Genomic DNA, 18278 nt, shown 5'->3' with positions numbered 1-18278 from the left:
GACAGGAGCATTATTTTAAGACAGAAAAGAGAGAGCTAGTGAAAGAGACTGAAGATTCATGAGAAATAGTGAATAATTAATGATAGAAGTATTAAAATTAGATAAGATGTGGCATCAAGAATAGAAAGGAGGGCAGAGTTAGAGAGGGAGAGGCAGATCTTTCCTCTGCTGATTCACTTTCTAAATAGCATCAGTAACCAAGGCTGGGCCAGATTAAGAAGCCAAGAGCTTGGAACTTCTTCCAGGTCTCTTACATGAGTACTGGGGGAACCCAAGCACTTGGGCCATCTTCATTGCTTTCTCAGAAACATTATCAGGGAGCTGGATCAGAAGTGGAGTGGCTGTGACTTGAACTGGTGCCCACGTTGGATTCTGGCATCACAGGCAGCAGCTTTACCTGCTGTACCACAATGCGGGCCTGGATGCCCTGATAACTCCTATCCTGGAAAAAGAAGCATAGTGTGATAGTAGCTTTGGGGAGAGGGAGTTGGATCACTGTGGCTGCTCCCATGCTTCAGTTCTTCAGTCCCATTGACCCATCCCAAATGGTAAAACTCTGCAAAATTTGGGGATCAGGTGCTTTGAATGTTCCTTGTGCTGCACACTGCATCATCATGAACAAAAATCTCCCACTGGAGCATAGCAGCCAGACATGGCCCAGACAGGGGGCTCTCAGCCTCCAACTTTTGCAGGCTTTCTGCCTGGTGCTCCATCTGGGCTAATACTGCAAGTTCATTGTAATCTTTAAATAATGATCGCTTTTAGTTACTTTCACTGTGTTAGGAAATGTTCTAGTCTGACTGCATTTTTCATATTGTTTTCTCCAGAAAAATAACATTGAAATATATGACATTTCTTTAAAAGACAGTCATTTCTGCAGCTAAGTGAATGGCCTTTGTGAATTCTGTATATACTTTTGCATACTTTTTAATATAAATTGTGTTTACTTTGTTAATTTTTTTAACTTTAGAAAGTGAGATTCCCTTTTCAAAGCAACAGAAAGATATTTGGTTAAGTAGGTTTTTACATATTTCATCTTTTCTGGTCCTCAAAGTTTGGAAAAGAAGTGCATTTTGTAGTAGCATGATCTTTTAAATTTACTTCTTTTAAATGTCCATACTATAGCTATATCTTTATTATCAGGGTATGTTAAACATATCTTGGAAAATGGAATTAAAAGATAATTAAAAGAGCTACTGCTTGTACTATTTCCCACTGGGGACCTGGCTTCCAGTCCTGCCTCTGCTTCTAATCCAGCTTTCTGCTGATGCACACCCTGGGAGGCAGCACATGATAGCTGGTACTTGGGTCCCTGCTCCCCACCCAGGAGACCTGGATTGAGTACCATCCTCCTGGCTTCAGTCTGGTCCAGCACTGACTGTTGTGAGCATTGGGGAGTAGATCGGTGATGGAAGTTTTATCTCTTTCTGCCTTTCAGGTAGATGAAAATAAACAAACCAACCTTAAAAAAGATATGCTTATTTTGGCACCAAAAATTTGAAATCCATGCATAAAAGGGGTCATTAAAAATTCATGCAAAATATGTATTATGAAAAAACAATGCATAGATTTCTAAAAAATTTTTAAAAGATTTATTTATTTCTTGGAAAGGCAAAGCTGCAGAGAGGCAGAGGCAGAGAGAGGTCTTCTATCCATTGGTTCACTCCCCAAATGGCTGTAATGGTTGGAGCTGGGCTGATTCCGAGCCAGGAGCCAGTAGCTGCTTTCAGGTCTCCCACGGAGGTGTGGGGGCCCAAGGACTTGGACCATCTTCTACCACTTTCCCAGACCATAGAAGACAGCTGGATCTGAAGTGGAGCAACCAGGATACAAACTGGAGCCCATATGGGATGCTGGCACTTGCAGGCAGCAGCTTTACCCCCTATGCCATAGCATTGGCCGTTCTAAAATTTTAAGTGAAAATAAACTTTTAATGCCATTTTCACAAGTTTTTGAAGTACTTTTATTATTAATATAATTTAATAGAATTATAAGTGATATAAATAAGAATTATAAGATAATATTTGTATGTATAATCTTATATTTTAATATTTGTAGTTGTGACTTCTTTTATTAAAGGAGCCTAATTGCGAAAAGTCAAGTTAAAATAGTATATTCCTGCTTCCTATAAAAGGAGAAAAAGTATAATGTATACTATGTGACAACATAACATTCTTGTTTCTTAAATTCATTTTTCTAAGTATAATTTGATAAAATTATAATTATGTGTGTTTTTTAAAAAATTTATTTATTTATTTGAAAGTCAGAGTTACACAGAGAGAGAGGAGAGGCAGAGAGAAAAGTCTTCCATCCGATGGTTCACTCCCCAATTGGCTGCAACAGCCATAGCTGTACTGATCTAAAGCCAGGAGCCAGGAGCTTCTACGTGGGTGCAGGGGCCCAAGGACCTGGGCCATCTTCTGCTGCATTCCCAGGCCATAGCAGAGAGCTGATCGGAAGTGGAGCAGCCGGGTCTTGAACTGGTGCCCATATGGGATGCCGGTGCTTGCCCCTTATCATGTGTTTTAATCACTGAGTTTTCACAGATTGACACACCTGGGAAATAAGCAGCCAATCAAGAAGCAGGTCTTGATATATTTTACAGTTTTTATGTGTTTATTTCTGAATAGTATATTCATTTATTCAAGAAATATTTTTTGAGCCATAACTATGTGCCTACCATTGTCTCCTAAATGAGGATAGGCATTACAGTGGTAAACTAAATTAGACTTACTGTACAAGTAAATAAAAGTCAGATAATCATAGAAATAATGTATAATTACAAACCAATATGACCAATGAAAATATACTCCTATGAAAGACAATATAATGATGTAGTCTGTATTGTACTGTGGATTGAAGAATTAAGGGTAGACTTAAGTCAGTACTGCTTAGTTTGCAATCTCATTGCTACTTCTGGTATTTGACTTTAGGCAATGAATTAATGTCTCTGAGCCTCACTTCTTTTTTTTTTTAGTGTTCTTGTGATTTTTTTTTCTGAGCATCATTTCTTAACACAGGGACACTCATAATTGTACCTACCTGAACAATTGGTGAGGAAATTAAGAGATTATTTATATAAAAATATTAGCAAAATATTATAGCCTTTATGTATTCATTTTTTTTCTGCCATGGATATTGTTTATTTTGTGTTGCAATATATTTGAACATAATACAGTAGTTTCTCATCTCTTTCTAGAGTTAAAATTAATCTGGAGGGATAGCAATAGAGTTGCATGGCGTTCTGGCAGTCTTTACAGTGTGTTTCAAATTTTAATGTGCATAAGAATCATCAGAATCTTAGACTACATTTTTTTTTTTTGGCCATGCAGAGTTAGACAGTGAGAGAGACAGAGACAGAGAGAAAGGTCTTCCTTCTGTTGGTTCACTCCCCTAATGGCCGCCACGGCCGGCACTGTGCCGATCCGAAGGCAGGAGCCGGGTGCTTCCTCCTGGTTTCCCATGTGGGTGCAGGGCCCAAGCACTTGGGCCATCCTCCACTGCACTCCCGGGCCACAGCAGAGAGCTGGACTGGAAGAGGAGCAACTGGGACTAGTACCCAGCGCCCCAACCAGGACTAGAACCCAGGGTGCTGGTGCTGCAGGTAGAGGATTAGCCAAGCGAGCCATGGTGCCGGCCCAAACTACATATTGTTTTAAGAAGATAATTTTGAAAACTGATGGTGTGTAAACCCACTTTTCATATAGGATTAAATAGGCAATTATTTTCTTTTCTTTTTTATTTATTTATTTTTGGACAGGCAGAGTGGATAGTGAGAGAGACAGAGAGAAAGGTCTTCCTTTTTGACGTTGGTTCACCCTCCAATGGCCGATGCGGCCAGCACATCTCGCTAATCCGAAGCCAGGAGCTAGCTGCTTCTCCTGGTCTCCCATGCAGGTGCAGGGCCCAAGCACTTGGGCCATCCTCCACTGCCTTCCTGGGCCATAGCAGAGAGCTGGCCTGGAAGAGGGGCAACCAGGATAGAATCCAGCGCTCCTACCGGGACTAGAACCCGGTGTGCTGGCGCCGCAAGGCGGAGGATTAGCCTGTTAAACCACGGCGCCGGCCATAAATAGGCAATTATTTTCTCATCATTTTAGCATTTAACATTGGAAGGTTTTGATGCACATGCTTGCTGCTAATGGTAGAAAATTTCCCCTGAGTCTATATGTGTTTGCTCTGTGATTCTTAGCCAGTGAATAGCAGTACTTAACAGTGTTCCCAATCCAAAAATCTGCAGTTAATCTTTGATTCCTCCCTCAAACTGTCCTCCCATCTCACCCATTGTTGATGAATTTTTTTACTTAGTTTTTTGTAGCCTGTATTTAAATTTACCTTTCTCTTCCCCTGTAATCCGTTCTCCAAAACTGTGTTTCTAAAGCAAAACTGATCATGCCACTCACCTTAATATTTTCCTTAATAATAAGATATCTAAGTTTCATAGCATTTCTCAGGCCATTAGAATCCAGCTCAATTTTTTTTACTCTGAGTGATCTTGTTTTCTGAGCATATAGAATTTTTTGCTGTTCCCTATGTTCACTGAGAAAAATACAGTGGTTTTCCATGTTCATGTGCATATGCTTTTCACATTTTATATGCCTAGGAGCATATAAACACCTTTGTTAAACATCTCCAAATCACATTTGCCTACTCAATGTCTTGCTTAGTCTTTCAAACAGTTTATTGAGTATTCATCATGTACTTGGCTTGGTGCCAGAGGCTAGGGCTGCATCTGTGAAGGTTTCCGGTTCACCTTTTTCTTCTACTCCAGGCAATTCTTTCCCAAGCATCCTATTTATTTTGTTTCATAGTGTTTACTAACAACCTTTCTATATATTTTTATGTCCTTCCTTTTTCCCATTTAGTATTGAGCTTCTGGGTGAAGACTATATCCTGTATGTATTAGTATTTTGCTTAGCAATTGGCACAATGTATGTTGCATGATGGGCACTGAAGTGCGTGACTGAATAAAACTTAGAAATTAAAGTATCCATGTAGCTATACAAGATTTCCCAGGATAGACCAAAACTGTATTTTGTAGAATATACTTTTTAAAAACCTATTTAAGTAAGGCCGGCACCCCGGCTCACTAGGCTAATCCTCCGCCTTGCGGTGCCGGCACACCGGTTTCTAGTCCCGGTCGGGGCGCCGGATTCTGTCCCGGTTGCCCCTCTTCCAGGCCAGCTCTCTGCTGTGGCCAGGGAGTGCAGTGGAGATGGCCCAAGTGCTTGGGCCCTGCACCCCATGGGAGACCAGGAGAAGCACCTGGCTCCTGGCTTCGGATCAGCGCAGTGCACCGGCCGCAGCGCTCTGGCCAGGGCAGCCATTGGAGAGTGAACCAATGGCAAAGGAAGACCTTTCTGTCTATCTCTCTCACTGTCCACCCTGCCTGTCCAAAAAAAAAAAAAAAAAAAATCCTATTTAAGTAATACAGGTGGTGCAGTGGTTATGCTGATGAATCTCATATCATAGTGCTTGGGTTTGAGAACCAGCTCTGCTCATGACTTTGGGCTTCCTGCTAATGTGTACCTTGGGAAATACCTGTAATAACTCAAGTAATTGGATTCCTGCCACCTATGTGGGATAACTGGATTGAGTTCCAGGCTACTGGCTCAGACCCAGCTCCTGGAGGCATACAGGGAGTGAATATGCAGATGAGATTCTCATTCTCTCTCTCAAATAAATAAAATTAAAAATTAAAAAATATGGATACTAAGATGGCTAAATGGAATCTAGGGACAAATCTGTATCTCAGTTTTGGAATTTCTTTAAAGAACTTTGAGAGGATTGTTCTATCATTTGAAGTTTAATTTTAATATATTTTAAGCTTTATGAATTTATATGAATTTAATTTATACTATATTCAAAGTAAATGAATTTGAACAGAAATTATAGCTTCTAATTAAGATTGCATATTCATATAGCTCGATAGTACTGTTCAAATGAATCATTACTTTAAGTTTATTATCAGTGTCTTATATGTAGTTTGATTCTTACCTTTTTCTGACAGTTAAAATATATATAACATGTTTATGAATTGGAAGACATGGTTTGGTTACTAGAAATTTTTTTTTAAATCACCTGAATGGATTGGTGAATGTATGAGGGCTACTTTAACTGGGGTGAAGTGAAATCTCATTGTGGTTTTGATTTGCATTTCCCTGACAGCTAGTAATCCTGAACATTTTTTCATGTGCTTTTGGCCATTTGGATTTCCTCTTTTGAAAAATGCCTGTTTAATTCCTTAGCCCATCTCTTAACTGGGGTGTTATTTTGTTGTTGTGGGGTTTCTTGATCTCTTTGTAGATTCTGGTTATTAATCCTTTATCAGTTGCATAGTTTGCAAATAATTTCTCCCATTCTGTCGTGATGTGCTTGGTAAAAGGAACTGTTGTAAAATAGGCCGTTCATAATGTGGTGGTCAGGTGACAGAGAGGGAAGTGTTCTGTATTCCTGTGATTAGATCTCAGTATTTCAGTGAGCTTTTGCCTCTGGACTGTGACCTTCCCAAGTGTTTCTCAGATTTTCTTTTCCTCTCTGGTTAGGTGAGACAGGATGACTAGAGTGGGATGAAACTGGATATTTCCTTTTTCTACATGGATGTCTAGAGTTGCTAGAGTTGGGTATTTCTCTTCCTGCAGGTCAGTAAGGCTGTGAAACCCTGGCAGATCAGGCTGTGGTTATGTAGGTTCTCTTTGGACTCTTTCACAGTGATTTTCTTTCTCTCCCTCTGCTAAATTTTCCTTCATTGTTGACTGAGAATTGGTCAAGGTCTCAGAAGTAGAACTCATAACACAGGGGCAGGGGCTCTGATGCATGAGTACCCTTGATGCTTTAACTCTTGCAGTTGTCTGTAATGAGCCCATGGTAATTCATCGTTTACAGTTCAAGCAAGGCACTGATTCCCATGATTCTTAACACTGCAGAGTCTTTTGCTCCAGTAATGTACGACCTCCTATATTCATTCATTTGTCAATCTCTGGTCCTGAGGACAGTGCTTTGCCGAATGTCCTTACCTCTCCGAGGAATCTAAGAACAGTTGAATTTTTTTGCCCAGTTCAGCTCCTTATTTGTGAGAATAGTATGATAAGTTCTAAACTCCTTGTTAGTAGAACCAGAAAGAAAGTCCCTGTTCAGTTTTTAGTATGATAAACCTAACATTTAGGAACATTCTAACTCAGATTGACATAGTTGCAGTTGTAACTGATGGTTAGGTTTTCCTGGCCCATTTCCATCATTGTATTTATATCTGAAATATACCAATGATAATAAACTTACTGCTGAGGCAGTTATTGTGGCACAGTGGGTTAAGCTATTGTTGTGATATCAGCATCCCATGTTGAAGCATTGGATTGAGTCTCAGCTGTCTGTTTTTGATCCAATTCTTTGCTTGTGTGCACAGTAAGATGGTGCAAATACTTGGGGCTCTACCACCCATGCAGGAGACCCAGATGAAGTTCCAGGCTCCTAGCTTCGGCCTGGCCCAGCTTTGGCCATTGTGGGTGTTTGGAGAGTAAAGTAGTAGGTGGTAAATTTTTTTTTTTTTAATTTTTGAAATCTTTTTTTAAAGATTTATTTATTTGAAAGAGTTACACAGAGAGGAGAGGCAGAGAGAGCGGGGTGGGGTGGGGGTCTTCCATGCGATGGTTCACCCCCTAATTGGCCGCAATGGCTGGAGCTGTGCTGATCCAGAGCCAGGAGCTTCTTCCAGGTCTCCCACACGGGTTCGGGGTCCCAAGGACTTTGGCCATCTTCTACTGCTTTCCCAGGCCATAGCAGAGATCTGGATTGTAAGTGGAGCAGCCAGGTCTTGAACTGGTGACGATATGGGGTGCCTGCCATTCAGGCCAGGGCATTAACCAACTGCACTGCAGCACTAGCCTCAATTTTTAATAATTTTTTAAAGCTTTAATTTAATGAATGCATATTTCACAGGTACAACTTTTGGAATATAGTGGTTCTTTCCCTTGTACCCGCCCTTCCACCCCCACCCTCATCCCACTTCCTACTCCTTCTCGCATCCCATTCTTCATTATGGATCATTTTTAGTTTAACGTTGTATGCAGAGGACCAGCTCTATACTAAGTAAAGATTTCAACAGTTTGCACTCACAAACACACACAACATATAAAGTACAGTTTGAGAACAGTTAATTCTCATAGTACAACTCATTAAGGACAGAGGTTCTATATAGGGAGTAAGTGCACAGTGACTTCTATTCATTTAACAATTAACACTCTTATTTATGATGTCAGTGATCACCCAAGGCTCTTGCCATGAGCTGCCAAGGCTATGGAAGCCTTTTGTGACCACACATTCCTTCAGTATTTGGACAAGGCCATAAGCAAAGTGGAAGTTCCCTCTTGCCTTCAGAGAAAAGTACATTCTTCTTTGATGGCCCCTTCTTTCCACTGAGGTCTCACAGAGATACTTCATGTAAGATCTTTTTTGCCATAGTGTCTTGGCTTTCATGCCTGAAATGCTCTCACAGGCCTTTCAGCCAGACCAGAAAGCAATAAGGGTTGATTCTAAGGTCAGAGTGTTACTTAACAGCGATTGTCATTCTAAGAGTCTTCTGTGTGGACTACTCATGTTGGACATTCCCTCATTTTTAATTCTACTATTATTACCGGGCACTTGATGTTACTTATATGATCTTTTTAACCCTTAATCCTATCTATATATTCACTTTAACACTGAATATGATCACTTTAACAATTTAGATGGCATTTTTACCACCAATTTTAATAGGATTGGAGTCCCATGACAAGTTTTTAAACTGTACCTTTAGAAGGAAGTCTGAGGATTGTGTGCAGAACTATACAGCTTTATAGTTACAAACTTCCTCCTCTCTTATTCCCCATCTTACTTTTTAATGGGATCTATTTTCAATTGACTTTATATACATATGATTAACTCTATGTTAAGTAAAGAGTTCAACATGTAGAATGAAGAAAAGAAAAACAGAAAAGAAAAAAGAAAAAAATATAAAAAACCTGTTAATTGAAAGTAAAGACAAGCGCTGTTCAAGTCATTGTTTCTCAAAATGTCAATTTCACTTTTACAGCTTTCATTTTAGGTGTGCTATTTTCACAGATCAGGGAAAACATATGGTATTTGTCCCTTTGGGACTGGCTTATTTCACTAAGAATAAAATTTTCCAGATTGATCCATTTTGTTGGAAATGACCAGATTTCTTTTTTTTTTTTTTTACACTGCTGTATCCCATAGTGTACATATCCTGTAATTTCTCTATCCAGTCTTTGTTTGATGGGCATTTAGGTTGATTCAATGTCTTAGCTATTGTGAATTGAGCTGCAATAAACATGGAGGTGCAGATAGCTCTTTTGTTTACTGATTTCCTTTGGGTAAATTCCCAAGAGTGGGATGGCTGAGTCATATGATAGGTCTGTATTCAGATTTTTGAGGTATCTCCATGTTCAGTAGCTTTACTAGTTTACATTCCCACCAGCAGTGGATTAGGGTGTCCTTTTCCCCACATCCTCTCTTGTATTTGTTGTTTGCTGATTTCTGTATGAGGGCCATTCTAACTGGGTGAGGTGAAATCTCATTGTGGTTTTGATTTGCATTTCCCTGACAGCTAGTGATCCTGAACATTTTTTTCATGTGCTGTTGGCCATTTGGATTTCCTCTTTTGAAAAATGCCTGTTTAATTCCTTAGCCCATCTCTTAAGTGGGGTGTTATTTTGTTGTTGTTCTCTTTGTAGATTCTGGTTATTAATCCTTTATCAGTTGCATAGTTTGCAAATAATTTCTCCCATTCTGTAGGTTGCCACTTCACTTTCCTGCCTGTTTCTTTCACTATACAGAAGCTTCTCAGTTTGAAGTAATCCCATTTGTTAATTTTAGCTTTGACTGCCTGTGCCTCTGGGGTCTTTCCAGGACTTCTTTGCCTGTGCTGATGTCTTGCAGGGTTTCCCCAATGTTCTCAATTAATTTGATGGTGTTGGGTCTTAGACTTAGATCTTTAATCATGTTGAGTGGATTTTTGCATAAGGTGTAGGATAGGTGTATTGCTTCATACTTCTGCTTGTAGAGATCCAGTTTTCCCAGCACCTTTGTTGAAGAGACTATTCTTGCTTTTAGCTCCTTAATCATGTATAAGTTGGTTGTAGATGTTTGGATTGATTTCTAGGGTTTCTATTCTGTTCCATTGGTCTTTCCATCTATTCCATCTATTTTTGTACTAGTACCAGGCTGTTTTGATTATAACTGCCCTGTAGTATATCTTGAAATCTGTTGTTATGATGCCTCTGGCTTTGTTTTTGTTGTATAAGATGGCTTTAGCTATTCAAGGTCTCCTGTGCCTCCATATAAATTTCAGCATCATTTTTTTCTAGATCTGAGAAGAATGTCTTTGGTATTTTCACTGATATCTCGTTGAATCTGTAAATTGCTTTTGGAAGAAAGTACATTTTTTTTTTTTTGTATCTTCCATTTCTTTAATGTTTTCTAATCTCATTATAGAGATCTTTGATGTCCTTGGTTAAATTTATTCCAAGGTATTTGATTTTGTTTTTTGTAAAAGCTATTGTGAATGGCATTGATCTTAGAAGTTCTTTCTCAGCTGTGGCATTGTCTGTGTATACAAAGGCTGTTATTTTTTGTGTGTTGATTTTGTATCCTGCTACTTTACCAAACTCTTCTACGAGTTCCAACAGTCTCTTAGTGGAACTTAGTGGAGTCTTTTGGATCCCCTATATATAGAATCATGTCATCTGCAAATAGGGATAGTTTGCCTTCCTCCTTCCCAATTTGTGCTCCTTTGATTTCCTTTTTCTTACCTAGGGGCTCTTGCTAAAACTTCCACGACTATATTGAATAGCAGTGGTAAGAGTGGGCATCCCTGTCTGCTACCGGATCTCAATGGGAATGTCTCCAACTTTTCCCCATTCAATATGATGCTGGTCATGGGTTCCTTCTATGCCCAGTTTGCTTAGAGTTTTCATCATGAAAGGGTGTTGTATTTTGTCAGTGCTTTCTCTGCATCTATTGAGATAATATGATTTTTGTTCTTCAATTTGTTAATGTGATATATCACATTGATTGATTTGCAAATGTTGAACCATCCCTGCATACCAGGGATAAATCCCACTTGGTCTAGGTGAATGATTTTTCTGATGTATAGTTGGATTCGATTGGCCAGAATTTTGTTGAGGATTTTTGAATATATGTTCATCAGGGAGATTGGTCTATAGTTTTCTTTCTCTTTTGCATCTTTTCCAGATTTAGGAATTAAGGTGATGTTGGCTTCATAGAAAGAATTTGGGAAGATTCCCTCCCTTTCAATTGTTTTTAAATAATTTGAGAAGAATTGGAGTTAGATCTTCTTTAAGTGTATGGTAGAATTCAGCAGTGAACCCGGTCCTGAATTCTTCTTTGTTGGGATGGCCTTTATTACTGATTCAATTTCTTTCATGATTATGGGTCTGTTTAGGTTTTCTGTGTATTCATGCCTCAGTTTAGGTAGGTTGTATGTGTCCAGGAATCTATTCATTTCTTCTAGGTTTCCCAGTTCGTTGGCAAAGAGCTTTTCATAGTGCTTTCTGATGATTCTTTTTATTTCAGTGGTGTTTGTTGGTACATTGCCTTTTTCATCTCTAATTTTATTGTTCTGGGGTTTTTCTTGCCCCCCCCCCCCCTTTTTTTGTTAGTTGGGTCAGCAGTGTGTCAATTTTTTTTTTATTTTTTCAAAAAACTAGCTCTTTGTTTTCCCAATCTTTTTGTATTCTTTTTGTTTCAATTTTGTTGATTTCTTTAATTATTTCTTTTACTGGTTTTGGGTTTGGTTTGCTGCTGCTATTCTAGGTCCTTGAGGTGCATAGTTAGTTAATTTATTTGGTTCCTTTCCAGTTTCTCGATGTAGGCACTAATTGCTATAAACTTTCCTCCTAACACTGCTTTTGCTGTATCCTACAAATTTTGGTTTGTTGTATTATCTTCATTTGTTTCCAGAAATTTTTTGATTCCTCTTTTTTTCTAAGGCCACTGTTCATTCAGAAACATGTTGTTCATTCTCTATGTGCATGCATGTGATATAGAGATTCTTGAGTTGTTGATTTCCAGCTTCATTGCATTGTGGTCTGAGAATATGCATGATATGATTTTGATTTTTTTGAATTTGCTGAGACTTACTTTATGGCCTTAGCATATGGTCAATCCTAGAGAAAGTTCCATGCACTAGGGAAAGTTCGATGCACTGTGGCTATTGGGTGGAAGGCTCTGTATATATCTGCTAGATCTATTTGGTCTATAGTTTAAATTAACTCTTTTTCCTTGTTGATTTTCTGTCTGGTTGATCTGTCCTTTGCTGAAAGTGGGGTATTGAAGCTCCTTGTTACTATTGTATTTGAGTCTATAGCTCCCTTTAAATCCCTTAATAATTCTTTTAAATAGCCAGGTGCCTTGGAATTAGGTGCATATACATTTATTTCATTTCTTTCTTTTTTTTTTTTTTTTTGACAGGCAGAGTTAGAGACAGAGGCAAGGTCTTCCTTCTGTTGGTTCACCCCTCAAATGGCTGCTAAGGCCAGCGTGCTGTGCTAATCCGAAGCCAGGAGCCCAGTGCTTCCTCCTGGTCTCCTATGCGGGTGCAGGGCCCACGCACTTGGGCCATCCTCCACTGCCTTCCTGGGCCACAGCAGAGAGCTGGACTGGAAGAGGAGCAACCGGGAAAGAACCCAGCGCCCCAACTGGGACTAGAACCCGGGTGCTGGCGCCGCAGGCAGAGGATTAGCGTAGTGAGCCACAGTGCCGGCTATTCATATACATTTATAATAGTCATAACTTCCTGTTGAATTGATCCTTTAAACATTATATAATGCCATTCTTTGACTTTTAATAGTTTTTGTGTTAGTCTATTTTGTCTGATATTAAGATGGCCACACCAGCTCATTTTTTATTTCTGTTAGCATGGATTATATTTTCCATCCTTTAACTTTCAGTCTGTGTGCATCTTTGTTGGTAAGGTGTGTTTCTTGTAGGCAGCAGATAGATGGGTTTTCTTTTTTAATCCATTCAGCCAGTCTGTGTCTTTAATTGGGGAGTTGAGACCATTTACATTGAGTGTGCTATTGTGAAACACTGTCTTTTCTCTGCCATATTTCCTTAAATAGTCCTTTTTATGTATTTTGGAATTTATTTGTACTTTTGCTGGGTCATTTTCTACATTCATCTTCTTTATAGTGATATTCCTGTTTCTGTGTAGCACATCCTTGAGCAACTGTTGTACGGCTGGGCGAGAAGTTAAGATTCTTTTAATTTCTGTTTGTTGTGGAAAATCCTTATTTCTCCTTCATTTATAAATGAGAGTTTTGCAGGGTACAGTATTCTGGGTTGACAGTTTTTTTCTCTGAGGACTTGGAGTATGTCTTGCCGTTGTCTCCTTATCTGTAGGGTTTGAATCTAAGTGGATTTCCTCTGGATCTGATTTGTCATTTCTCTCATGCACATTTTAAGGTCTGTACCTTGTGTTTCACTGAGCTGAATTTTGCCACAGTGTTGTTGTGGTGAAGTTCTTTTCTGGTTGTATCTATTGGGAGTTTTATGTATTTCTTGTACTTGGACGTCTCTTTCTAGCTCCAGATTGTGGAAGTTCTTTTATAATTTCATTAAGAAGGCCTTCTCATTTGTTCTCTCTTTCTACACCTTTTTGAATTCCTAGGATCTCTATGTTGGATCGTTTGATAGCATCTTCTAAATCTCCAACCATGGTTTTCAATTTTCTAATTTCTTCTTCTTGTATTTGGTCTGACTATATTATTTCCAAAAGTTTGTCTTCTAGTTCTGATATTCTTTCTTCAGTTTCATCTATTCTATTTTTTTTTAAATTTCTTTTTTTTTTTTGACAGGCAGAGTGGACAGTGAGAGAGACAGAGAGAAAGGTCTTCCTTTTTGCCGTTGGCTCACCCTCCAATGGCCGCCACGGTAGGCGCGCTGCGGCCGGCGCACCGCGCTGATCCGATGGCAGGAGCCAGGGGCTTATCCTGGTCTCCCAAGGGGTGCAGGACCCAAGCACTTGGGCCATCCTCCACTGCACTCCCTGGCCACAGCAGAGAGCTGGCCTGGAAGAGGGGCAACCGGGACAGAATCCGGTGCCCCGACCGGGACTAGAACCCGGTGTGCCGGCACCGCAAGGCGGAGGATTAGCCTAGTGAGCTGCGGCGCCGGCCCCATCTATTCTATTTCTAAAAGATTCCACTGCATTTTCTATTTGGTCTATTGAATTCTTCATTTCCAATATTTCATTCTGGCTTCTCTTTAAAATCTCAATTTCTTGGGAGCACTTTTCATTTAGATCTTGAATTTGTTTCTGATTGCTTCTAAATAATCTGATTATGAATTTTCTGAATTCCTTTTCTGGCATATCCTCGATTTCTTCTTCAGCCTCCATTATTGACGATTTGGATTGCTCCATTGGCAAGTTCATAAATTCTTCCTTATTCTTATTCAGGATTTTTCCAGTGTTCTTTGTCATATCTGTTTGGTTTTATTTTTAAATTGATTTCCCTCTGCTGTGAGCTGCTATGGGTCTGTTGATTGCCAAGTGGAAGCATGCAGCTCATTCTCCTGGAGCTTTGTTTACCTCTGGATTGTGATGGAGCCAGGTACCAGGGCTTTGGTGCAGCAAGCCCCGCCTACTAGGGGCTGGGCTCCCTGCTCACTGGTTCATAAAATGAGCTTGGGTTTTCACTGTTTGGGATTACTCGTTTTTGTACAACTTGTGTGGTGGGCAGGAAATCACTCTGAAATGTTGTGATCCTTTTCCTGGGTGGGGCATGTTGTGAGGTGGCCTCCACAATTGATGGGTGTGTAGTTGGGAGGCAAACCCACTGCTTACACTCAAAAATGTAAACAATCATTATGGCTGTATGTCTGGTTGAGGGGAGGGGGAAACACAGATGGATCATGGCGTGTCCAACCTCTCCGCCCATTCCCCTACAATTTCTCTTTCTTCCTGCTTAGAGCTTCAAGTGCAGTTTGCCAAGTTTCTACACCCACCACTGTCTGCAGCTCCGTAGGCTTGCAGCCTCTCACCTGGGTGGTTGGTGGAGTGACACCTGTCTCCTTGCTCAGTCTCTGCACCATTCCTTCGCTACGCCTGTGTCACTTCACCCTCCTCTCTGCTTCCCCAGCATGGACCTGAGCAGTCTATGGTGGACTCCTGGGCCACTCTGTGCAAACTTTTCATGATTCTGCCACCTGCTTGCATTTCCCCTACTCATTAACTATCCATTTTTCCCTGTGTCACTCAGAACGTCCTGCTGCTATACAGCTGCTATACTGCTATCTTCCCATCGGTAAATCTCTTGATCTGTCACTCCTTTTAAATAAATAAAATAAATCTTTAAAAAGTGACTACGTGCTACAGTTGTTTGAAAGGAAACATGATTGTTTTCAGTATTTTATGGAAAGATAATACTTCTTCTACATTCCAGATGGTTATACAAACACAAATAGATAAAAATTACACAGAAGTAGATTTTAGCCTCCATGTAAGAAAAAATCTTGTACTCTGGCTGAAGATAGAATAGGCTATCCTGGTAAGTTCTGACTTCACCTGCATTAGAGGTATTTTATCGTAATCTGGAAGGGTCCTAAGAATGCTAGCTATAATTGGGATTGATCCTTTTCCTACTAAATTATATAACTCTTTGAAATGAATAATTATCAGAATTTCAGAAAAATGTTAGTTTGAAGAAGTATTTCATCAACTTTTGTACCCATGGATAAGGGTGAGAGATGTGCTCCCAGTGTCTTTGTTGGTAGAGGAGATGTGTGTTTTTCTTTTTTTTAAATTAATTTATTCATTTGAAAGTCACAGTTACACAGAGAAGGAGAGAGAGAGAGAGGGGTAGGGGGAGAGAGGTTCAGTCCCCAACTGGCTGCATTGGCCAGAGCTGCTCTGGTCCAAAGCCAGGAGCCAGGAGCTTCTTGTGGGTCTCCATGTGGGTGCAAGGGCCTACGGACTTGGGCCATCTTGTACTGCTTTCCCAGGCCATAGCAGAGAGCTGGATCAGAAGTGGAGCAGCTGGGACTCGAACTGGCACCCATTTGGGATGCTGGCACTGCAAGTGGCGACTTAACTGCTACACCACAGCACCGGCCCCAAGGAGGTGGTTTTGCCTCTGGCTTTTGCAAAGGTAATATCATCTATAGTCATTTCCATATGCTATTGACATTTATGTCTGCTTACAATAATCATAGGTAATATTAATGATATAATTACATATCAAATTCATATAATGAATTTTGTTAAATACTAAGTTCTTGCATGTATTCATGTTTTCTAGCTTGTTGTTAATGTAGCATTTGCTGGTGGGTATTCACAAGTAAGTCACAATGAGTATGGTTCAATTGTACTCCCACTCCTAAATTCATCTTTGAAATTTTCAAGAAGTCAAATAGGATGACAATAGTTTTATTTTTATGATTAACCTTATAATGGCATTGAGATTGCATTAAAAGAAAGGGAGACACTCTAGGTACAGGGAATCAGTCTGTCATACAGCTTTTGCCATAATTATTTATGTGATAGAAGAGAGGTTGAAATGTGGTAATGGTTCGTGGAGTAAAAAGGAAGGAATATCAGCAGTATTAGAAAGGAGTAAGTAATTTAATTTTGACTCATTGAAGGTGGGAGATCAGGGAGAGGAAAAAAGTCAGTTTTTGAAGAGAATTTTTGCCTTAAATTGCAAAAGGATTTAAAAGACTAGTAATCATTCAGAGTTTGCCTAAATGCCTTTTCAAGTCTGTTATCAAGGAGTTCTTTCAGTCATTAACTATAATAATTGTTGTTGTGAATAGAGAAAGAAAATGGAGATTCAATGAGACATTTGCTTTATGATTTTAGTCAGCTTCCAGCTCTTTAAAAAACTGATTTGAAATGATTTTAATTCTAGCCTTCCAATGTGTGAAACTTTTTTTTTTTTTTTAAAGATTTTATTTATTTGAAAAGCAGAGTTACTGGGGTGTAGGTGGCAGGAGGAGAGACTGTCTTTTACCCTACGGAGGAGGTCTTAAAATCTGATGGGATTGCTGAGTGAAAAAAGCCAATCTCAAAAGGTCTCATATTGTACATATCCATGTATTTTCATGGTAGAGGATTCCTGAGTGAAACTTTCCCCGACATTTTGAATGTAAAGCTTTGACTTACTTTCTTAAAACCTTGTCCTATTTAGCACATGCCATTTTTTCTTCTTGCTATTTAGAAAATCAACAACAAAATGCCTTAAGCATTCCCAACATTGTTTATATGACCTTGTTTTTGAATGATCTGCTTTCTCTTTGGGCCACTTGTATTTCTTGGTAGTCATTACTTTACCTTTTTTTCTTTAAGACCATACTAGTTTGTTTTGTCTCCTGTTCGAGTTCTTCACAGAAATGCCGGAGGGTCATGATACATACCACTTGTTTAAAATTTCCATTGAAAGCTCTTCTGCTGTCTGCAGCTGATCTGGGTGCAATGGTTTTAGCGCCTACTGAGCAGAGTGTAATTTTTCAGTCAAAACTGGGTAAGCTGAGCCAGTTGAGAAATGTGTTGTGATGGTTATTGTTTCTGTTGCTAATTATCAGTCCTCTTCAATTAGGGCTTGAACAAGATTAATTTTTTTCTTTGCAAATGGGTGTGAATGGTCTGGTGCTGCTTCATCTGCAACATTGTGTTATCACTTCTTGAAATGAATTAGCCATTTATAAATTGATGATTTCTTTGGTTTCTTCATAAACTTTTCTTTTTTTCTTTTTCTTTTTTTTTTTTGACAGAGTGGAGAGAGAGAGAGAGAGAGAGAGAGAGAGAGTGAGTGAGAGAGAGAAAGAGAGAGAGAAAGGTCTTCCTTTGCCATTGGTTCACCTTCCAATGGCCGCCGCGGCCGGCGCGCTGCGGCTGGTGCACCACGCTTATCCAAAGCTAGGAGCCAGGTGCTTCTCCTGGTCTCCCATGCAGGTGCAGGACCCAAGGACCTGGGCCATCCTCCACTGCCCTCCCGGGCCACAGCAGAGAGCTGGCCTGGAAGAGGGACAACCGGGACAGAATCCTGTGCCCCGACCGGGACTAGAACCCGGTGTGCTGGCGCCTCAGGCGGAGGATTAGCCTATTGAGCCACGGCGCCAGTCCATAAACTTTTCTTAATTGTTTATGATTTCACTATTCTACCCACTCTTTGCCATATTTGATGTTTGTTCTTCAGTTTTAGCGTAATTTCAAGTTGCTCTTATTGGAGCTCTTTTCAAATTGATCTTATTTTAGTGTTTCAAAG

General features: G+C 39.8%; 1 protein-coding gene across 7 annotated transcripts in view; it reads left to right on the top strand.

Moving 5' to 3' along the window:
* The window catches only part of RICTOR (RPTOR independent companion of MTOR complex 2), a 150579-nt gene that overhangs the window by 28504 nt on the left and 103797 nt on the right, over window positions 1–18278 (top strand). Inside the window, exon 1 of one of the 7 annotated variants that reach the window (XM_062211691.1) lies at window positions 16082–16163. The exons of the other annotated variants lie outside the window; for them this stretch is intronic. The gene's annotated coding sequence lies outside the window, so the exon portion shown is untranslated. Of the gene's footprint in view, window positions 1–16081; window positions 16164–18278 lie in introns of those variants that run through there. 7 annotated transcript variants of the gene reach the window in all.

The sequence above is a fragment of the Lepus europaeus genome, chromosome 15, assembly GCF_033115175.1.
Source record: "Lepus europaeus isolate LE1 chromosome 15, mLepTim1.pri, whole genome shotgun sequence".
In the NCBI taxonomy this organism is placed as follows: domain Eukaryota; kingdom Metazoa; phylum Chordata; class Mammalia; order Lagomorpha; family Leporidae; genus Lepus; species Lepus europaeus.
The sequence above is the reverse complement of the archived record's forward strand: the minus strand, read 5'-3'. Positions and strand labels throughout refer to the sequence as shown.